Here is a 9,055-nt window from a genome sequence, read left to right on the forward strand (position 1 = left end):
AGTTGGATTTGTTAGTGGCTGAGTTGTGAGCTTCCGATTTAAAGGGTTCTGGCTCCCTGCTGCATCTATTGGCTATTCGAAACGTGGGCAAAAGCAGAAAAGTCTATTAATTTGATAACTTATATAATTTTTATTTTTATAACTAATAGGATATTCAGTGAATGCACCGAGCAAAACGTTCAACATCTTTTGTACGTTCACCACCTGTAACTCGATCAAGACATCTAGCAAATATTGTCGCCGTCGATTTTTCTTTAGAATCGTCATCTAGTCGACCAAGTACTCCAATTCAAATTTTCGATAATCCATTTTTTGAACCCGACCTCACAATTGAGAATCCGGAAGATATTCAGGGACAATTCAGAGATCCTGAACCATTAATCTTTCCTCCGGAACCACCAATCATTCAAACAGAGATTGTCGAGGAACCAACCATTAAATCAGAATCCTATAGTGATTCAGATTCAACAAATTCAATCATGGAAAATCTGGAACCTCTAAGTATGGAAGACCGAATGCGAGCTAAACGCACTGGCCAAGGTCACGCAATTACTCAACTAGATATTAATGCGCCAGATTATGAAATCAAAGGACAAATCCTACACATGGTAACAAATCAATGCCAATTTAGTGGTGCGCCGAAGGAAGATCCAAATGAACATCTTCGTACATTTAATAGGATCTGTACTTTATTTAAAATAAGAGAAGTGGAGGATGAACAGATATATCTCATGTTATTTCCCTGGACTTTAAAGGGAGAAGCCAAAGATTGGTTGGAATCATTACCTGAAGGGGCGATTGATACATGGGACGTTTTAGTTGAAAAATTTCTTAAACAATTCTTTCCGGCATCTAAAGCCGTGACACTTCAAGGATAAATTGTTACGTTCACACAAAAACAAAATGAAACTCTATATGAAGCGTGGACAAGATTTGGAAAGTTATTAAGAGGATGTCCGCAACATGGTTTAGACACCTGTCAAATAGTACAAATATTCTACCAAGGATGCGACATCACTACACGAAAAGACATCGATATAGCAGCTCGTGGTTCCATTATGAAGAAAACAGCAATTGATGCTTACAAAATTATTGATAACACTGCTTCCCACTCACATGAGTGGCACCAAGAAAAAGATATCGTTAGATCATCTAAAGCAGCTAGAGCCGATTCCAGCCATGACTTAGATTCCATTTCCGCAAAGATAGATGCTGTCGAGAGACGAATGGAAAAGATGACTACGGATATTCACTCAATACGAATTAGTTGTGAGCAGTGTGGAGGACCACATTTAACAAAAGATTGTCTCAGTATTGAACTAACAATGGAACAAAGAGAGAATGTTTCATATATAAACCAAAGGCCTGGAAATAATTATCAGAATAATTATCAACCGCCAAGACCAATCTACAATCAAAACCAGAATTATAACTGAAATGTTCCATACAACAACCAACAAGGTCCAAGCAATCAACAAGTATCAAATAATACTTACAATCAGCAAAGACCTATTTTTCAAAACAAACCACCACAAATCGATGATAAAAATCTAAATTTAGAAGACATGATGTCGAAGCTAGTTGAATCTCAAACTCAGTTTTTCACATCTCAGAAACAAATGAATGAACAAAATGCTCAAGCATTTAGAAATCAACAAGCTTCTATTCAAAATCTTGAACAAGAAGTAAGCAACCTAGCAAGGTTAATAGGTGAAAGAAAACCGAGAAGTTTACCTAGTGATACAAATGCTAATCCCCGGAATGAAACAGCTAAAGCCATTACCACAAGAAGTGGTATTACACTTATACCACCTGAAATGCCTGTAATTTCTGATGAAGCTATTCCTACTCCACAAGAACCATAATCTGAGCAAGATAAGGAAACATAACTAGTAGTTGAAAAGGTTAATGAAGATAACACAGTTAAGGCTAAACCTTATGTTAAACCATACCAACCACCACTTTCTTACCCGAGTAAAATGAGAAAAGAGAGACTTGAAGTCGAGCAATCCAAATTCTTGGATATGTTTAAACAAATAAATGTCAATCTTCCTTTCATTGATGTAATTTCAGGAATGCCTAGATATGCTAAATTTCTGAAAAATCTAATCACAAATAGAAAGAAAATGGAAGAACTCTCGGCTGTTACTATGAATGCTAATTGTTCTGCAGTGCTGTTGAATAAGATACCAGAAAAATTATCAGATCCAGGAAGTTTCATAATTCCATGTTTTCTGGGTAGTCTTGATTCAATAGAAGCATTGGCAGACTTAGGTGCTAGTATAAATTTAATGCCGTATTCACTATACGCCAAACTAGACCTTGGAGAATTGAAACCAACACTAATAATCATACAACTAGCTGATCGATCAGTAAAATATCCTAGAGGGATAATGGAGAACATGCTAGTTAAAGTTGGTACTTTAGTATTTCCAGTAGATTTTGTTATTCTGGACATGGAAGAAGATTCTCGAGTTTCTCTCATATTAGGAAGACCATTCTTAAACACGGCCAAAGCAATAATAGACGTGTTTGGTAAGAAACTGACCCTAAGTATAGAGGATGAGAGTGTTACCTTTTCTGTTGATAGAGCCATGCAACAACCGCAACCTGCTGAATTGTTAGAAGAATTTCCAGAATTACAAGGAACAGGAGAATGTTCTTTAGGAGAAGGAACTGAACCAATTGATGAAACTGAAATGTTAGCTACACTTATGGCTAATGGATATGAACCAACAACAGAAGAAATTCAAATGCTAAAAGAAGAAGACAGATATCGATATAAATCATCGATAGAAGAACCACCGACATTAGAGTTAAAGCCACTTCCAAACCATTTGGAATACGCTTATTTACATGGTGAATCTGAATTACCTGTAATAATATCCTCTTCTCTTACTGAAAATGAAAAATCTCAACTCATTTCTGTGTTAAAAGCTCATAAATCAGCTATTGCATGGAAGATTCATGATATTAAAGGAATAAGTCCTTCGTATTGCACACATAAAATCCTTATGGAAGAAGGTCATAAAACGTATGTGCAACGCCAACGAAGACTAAATCCTAATATGCAAGATGTTGTTAAGAAAGAAATTATTAAACTGCTAGATGCAGATTTAATTTATCCAATTTCTGATAGTCCATGGGTAAGCCCAGTTCAATGCGTACCTAAGAAAGGTGGCATGACTGTCATCACAAATGAAAAAAATGAGCTTATTCCTACTAGGACTGTAACAGGATGGCGTGTTTATATTGATTATAGAAAATTAAATGACGCCACCAGAAAAGATCACTTTCCCTTACCTTTCATTGATCAAATGTTGGAAAGATTAGCCAGAAATAGTTACTATTGTTTTCTTGATGGTTTTTCCGGATATTTTCAAATTCCAATAGCACCCAAGGACCAAGAGAAAACCACGTTCACGTGCCCTTATGGTACTTTTGCTTACAAACGCATGCCATTTGGACTTTGCAACACCCCTGCAACCTTTCAAAGGTGCATGATGGCGATTTTTCACGACATGATAGAAGAATGCATGGAAGTTTTCATGGATGACTTTTCAGTTTTCGGTGATACTTTTGAAACATGTCTAGTTAATCTTGAACGAATGCTTATTAGATGCGAACAATCAAATATAGTACTTAATTGGGAGAAATGCCATTTCATGGTTAAAGAAGGCATCGTTCTTGGTCATAAAATTTCAAAGGAAGGAATTGAAGTGGATAGAGCTAAAGTAGATGTAATTGCTAAACTTCCACATCCCACCAATGTTAGAGGAGTTAGGAGTTTTCTAGGGCATGCCGGTTTTTACCGACGTTTTATAAAAGATTTTTCTAAAATTGCCACTCCTATGAATAAACTCCTAGAAAAGGATGCTCCATTCATCTTTTCAGATGAATGCATCAAATCTTTTAATATTCTTAAAGAGAAACTCACTAATGCGCCGATCATGATAACTCCAAATTGGAATCTACCATTTGAACTCATGTGCGATGCAAGTGATTTTGCAATGGGAGCCGTTTTAGGACAAAGGATTGAAAAACGATTTCAACCTATTTATTATGCTAGTAAGACGTTACAAGGAGCACAAATGAATTACACAACTACTGAAAAAGAACTCCTTGCTATTGTCTTTGCTTTTGACAAATTTCGTTCATATCTCGTTCTAGCTAAAACGGTGGTCTATACCGACCATTCTGCTCTTAGATACCTATTTTCGAAACAAGATGCTAAACCAAGATTAATCCGTTGGATCTTACTCTTACAAGAGTTCGATATTGAAATCCGAGACAAAAAGGGAGCAAAAAATCTCGCAGCTGATCATCTTTCTCGTCTTGAAAATCCCGAATTAGAAGTTCTAAATGAATTAATCATACAAGATAACTTCCCTAATGAATATCTATTGAAGATAGATTATAATGAAATTCCATGGTTTGCAGACTATGCAAACTACTTAGTATGTGGATTCCTTGAAAAAGGATTATCGTACCAAAAACGAAAGAAATTCTTTAGTGATATAAAACACTATTTCTGGGAAGATCCACATTTGTTTAAAAGTTGTCCCGATAGAATAATACGCCGATGTGTATTCGAAGATGAAGCTAGTAAAATCTTAAACCATTGTCACATAGGAACAACAGGAGGGCATTATGGGCCTCAGCTCACAACAAGAAAAGTTTACGACACTGGATTCTATTGGCCTACAATTTTCAAAGACGCACACCTTCATTGTAAATCCTGTGATGCTTGTCAAAGGGCCGGAAAAATAAGTCAACGTGATGAAATGCCACAAAATGTCATTCAAGTATGTGAAGTATTTGACATTTGGGGTATTGACTTTATGGGTCCATTTCCAAAATCACATAATAATCTCTACATTCTCGTTGCCATTGATTATGTATCTAAATGGGCGGAAGCACAAGCTCTCCCGACTAACGATGCACGAGTTGTAGTCAACTTTTTAAAACGTCTTTTTGCAAGGTTTGGAACACCGAAAGCTTTAATAAGTGATCGGGGTACTCATTTTTGTAATAATCAACTTGAGAAAGTTCTCAAAAGATATGGAGTAACTCATAAAATCTCCACTGCTTATCATCCACAGACAAGTGGACAAGTTGAAAATACCAACCGAGCATTAAAACGTATTCTAGAGAAAACCGTAGGATCAAATCCGAAGGAATGGTCCATGAAATTGGAGGATGCACTCTGGGCTTTTAGAACAGCCTACAAAACTCCAATTGGAACCACACCTTTTAAACTCGTTTACGGAAAAGCATGTCATCTTCCAGTAGAAATTGAACACAAAGCATTTTGGGCTTTGAAGACATGTAATCTTGATTTACATGAAGCTGGACGTCTACGGATTAGCCAACTAAACGAATTAGAAGAATTGAGACATGAAGCATACGAAAATTCGTTAATCTATAAGGAAAGAACGAAGAAATGGCATGATAAAAGAATCAGAAGTTCAAAAGAATTTAAAGAAGGAGACAGAGTTCTTCTTTTCAATTCACAATTCAAGCTATTTCCTGGAAAATTGAAATCAAGATGGTCTGGATCATTTATAGTCAAAAGAGTTTTCCCATACGGAACAATAGAGTTAATAAATTCAAATGAGATTGAATTTAAAGTTAATGGTCACAGAGTTAAACATTACGTACATGATCCGATGGAAGTTGACAACGAAGTTAATCACAATTTCAACACCACAGCTAACTAAGTGTGGGGAGAATCAAGTCTTTAAAGAATAATATATATTTCTGTTAGAGTTAGATATTCTGTTTTCGTGTAGTTCTCGAGAATGGAATCCGAATGGTCTTTCCCTAGCAGACCCTAAAGAACTAGTCTTTTCCCCCCATTCTGAATTTTTATTTTTTTTTAGGTTTTACGAGATGAAGACTTCCTGTGAACTAAACCATGGTCTAATGCTACACGCTTTAATCACTAAACGGAATAATGACACCCTTCCAAGTGAATTGGTATCATTAATCAGAGGCAAATTGGACGGAGTAAGAAAAAAATCCAGGAACAAAAATAATAAGTTACATTTTGGTAAAGGAAAATCAAAATCCGCAGCGAAAAGAAGAGCACGACACCTTAAAAGATATCACAAATGCGGAAAATGGTCACACGAAGGAAAATGCTCGACGAATCAGACATATTCCAATACCGAATTCGTTACTTTATGCAGAGATGGACCGTTCATATGTTTCGAAGAAAAAACGTTGAATGCTCGAGGTTACGCCTATGTAGCTATGGAAAACCAATTAGTCCGACTATCTTATGAGTGGGCTAAAGCAGGTCACTGAGAATTCTATTTCATAGGTAAGCATGTACAGTTTTTATGTTTATTTTTATTGCTTTTAACCTTTTGATAATAAACGCTAAATTGTTCGCTATAAAGTATTAAATTGATACTCAATAAAATTAGGTTTTGTGACCGAAATTATTGATATCATGCAAAAATTTATTACATCACTGCGAAATTTACCGTTTATTCTTAAGGTATAAATATCTTTAATCAATCAACCCAAAATATTTCAGAAATTCGTCAGGAGTAAAACTAGGTAATATAGCCGAAATTACTTTACCGAAAAGAGGGGCGTATATTTTTGATAATATTTGATTGATTAAAGTGGGATAAAAGACCAAAAAGATTTTTAATTTTATTTTTACCATGTTTTTAAAATTAATATTTAAAAATTAAATTAATATTGTGAAATTTTTAAAATCAATATATTTAAGTTTGTAAATATTTAAAAAATTAATATTTTTAATATAAGTTTGTATGTATAAAAACAAAAATATAATAAAAGTTTGGTGTGAATTTATAATTTTCATAATATGAATTTTTAATTTTATGCAATTTAAATTTAAGTTTGGTGTGAATTTAAAAACAAAAATGTACTTTATTTCGCTAAGTTAAAAATTTGATATTTAAAATTCGTCGTGAGTTAAAAACTAGGTCGTTGAACCGAAATTGCTCTACCCAAGGGAGGGATGAGAACTTTTATTATCATTATTTTTAATCTTATTGAATTAAAGTATGCCAAAAACATTAAAAAAACCCCAAAATCTTTACTTTTAAAACAACGCTTAAAAATTGACAAATTTTAAAATTTTGTCGAGGGACGGACTAGGACAACGATCCGAAACGCCCTCATCCTAAAAAGAAACAAAATTTTAATTTTTAATTAATTTTATGTTTTATTAAGTATAAGGTTTTTATAATAAAATAAAAAACTTGAAGTTACTGTACCCGGACCCCATGCGATCGCATGGGGTTTGCACTGCAACCTCATGCGATCGCATGAGGCTGGAAAACAGCTCAGGATCAAAAGCAGTCGACTGCTTCTGTCCACTCCACAACACACACACACATATACGAACCACACCCCAAAACCTCTCAAATTTCATCATTTTTTCACCAAAATTCACCAAATTTCTTGCTACAATCCGCTCTAAACATGAAATTGTTCAGAAGTTTATCAAGAAAGGTAACAATTACATCCCTAAACCTCTTTAAATTTGATTTTTAGTGTTCTTGAGCTATAATTTACCTAATTTGATTTTGTTAATTTCTAGTGTAATTAGAGTTAAATTGTTAGTATTTTATGCATGTATGAACTAGATTGATGCTATTTAACATGATTTGATGCCAAAAACTTCAAAATTTTTAGGAATCTAGGGTTTGTGTTCTAGAGCAATTTGGGGCTTTTTGATATAAACAGGTTATGGCCGATTTTTGTCATGAATTATTGCTAAATTAAGTAGTGTAACATGTTTAGGTAGCTTAATGATCCAAACTTTGATCCTAAACATGATTTTTGGAGATTAAAGTAGACTTTTTAAGTCTAAAATTCATGAACATGATTAATTTGATATAATTACCATTTGAGACTTGTTTAATTGTTAGTAATGGATGTTTTAACATGTTATTTGAGTTGAATGCTTATGAACCTTGTAAACATTTTCATACATGCTTATTTGAAAAAGTGTAGAATTGTAAAAAATTGTGAAAATATGTATAAGTTTAATTTTGATTTAACATGTTATTGTAATTATTTCAATTTGTTATTTTGCTAACACTAATGCATATTTGGATGCAAAAATTTTGTGTTTAATGTGTTTTGCAGAGATTTACAGATACTGATGGTGCAACATCATCATCCAGATAACCTGCTCCAGAACCTGAACCTGAAATGCAATATGAACCCGAACAAGAACAACAACAGGAACCACAACAACAGCCTGATCAACACGTACCTTATTATGATCCGCTACAATTTGTTGATGCCTTTATAGTATTTCTAATACATCTGCCAGTAGAATACCCAACTATTCCTGAACACACGTTGCATCCTAATCTGAGATTCGATAGAAGCTGGAGTGATTACCCGGCATATCAAAGTAACAAATTCAAACTGATACCGAAAAATGTAGAAGTGCCACGGATAATCGATTGGGATCCTTTGGAAAGGGTCCAACTTGCTAACTCAGTTAGACAGCATTTGATCCAAAGGTATGACATCACTTCTTTTCACGATTGGGAACGGTTATTCACCATCCGTAGACCTGTATATAAGGAATGGTGTATAGAGCTTATGAGTACTATAGCATTAAATGCAAATGTAGATAGGTTAGATGATAGAAGTTTTCTTAGGTTTATACTTGGCCGTAGGATGTACAGGATGTCCATGCTGGACATGGCCAGGGCATTACAGATTTACACTCCTAGTGAATTACTACTACCCGATTGTATGAATTTGATTTATCGTGGTGAAAGGGTAGATAGGAATTTTGACGCGAACGCCGTTTGGAGGCGTATGTCAAACTATAATATTTTTACACTGGGAGGAAAACACTCCTACTTACATATTAACAAAGCCGAGCTTCGTATAATTCATAGATTTCTGGCTAACTCGATTACACAGAGAGGTCACAACAAGGAGAAAATGACCTTACATGATTTATTTTACCTAAAGTGTATTCGAGACCCAAGAAGCTTTGTTAATATCCCCTACTATGTTGGTTTTTATTTGTCTAAAATGGTGA

This window comes from Rutidosis leptorrhynchoides, chromosome 3 (genome assembly GCF_046630445.1).
Source record: "Rutidosis leptorrhynchoides isolate AG116_Rl617_1_P2 chromosome 3, CSIRO_AGI_Rlap_v1, whole genome shotgun sequence".
Taxonomy (NCBI): domain Eukaryota; kingdom Viridiplantae; phylum Streptophyta; class Magnoliopsida; order Asterales; family Asteraceae; genus Rutidosis; species Rutidosis leptorrhynchoides.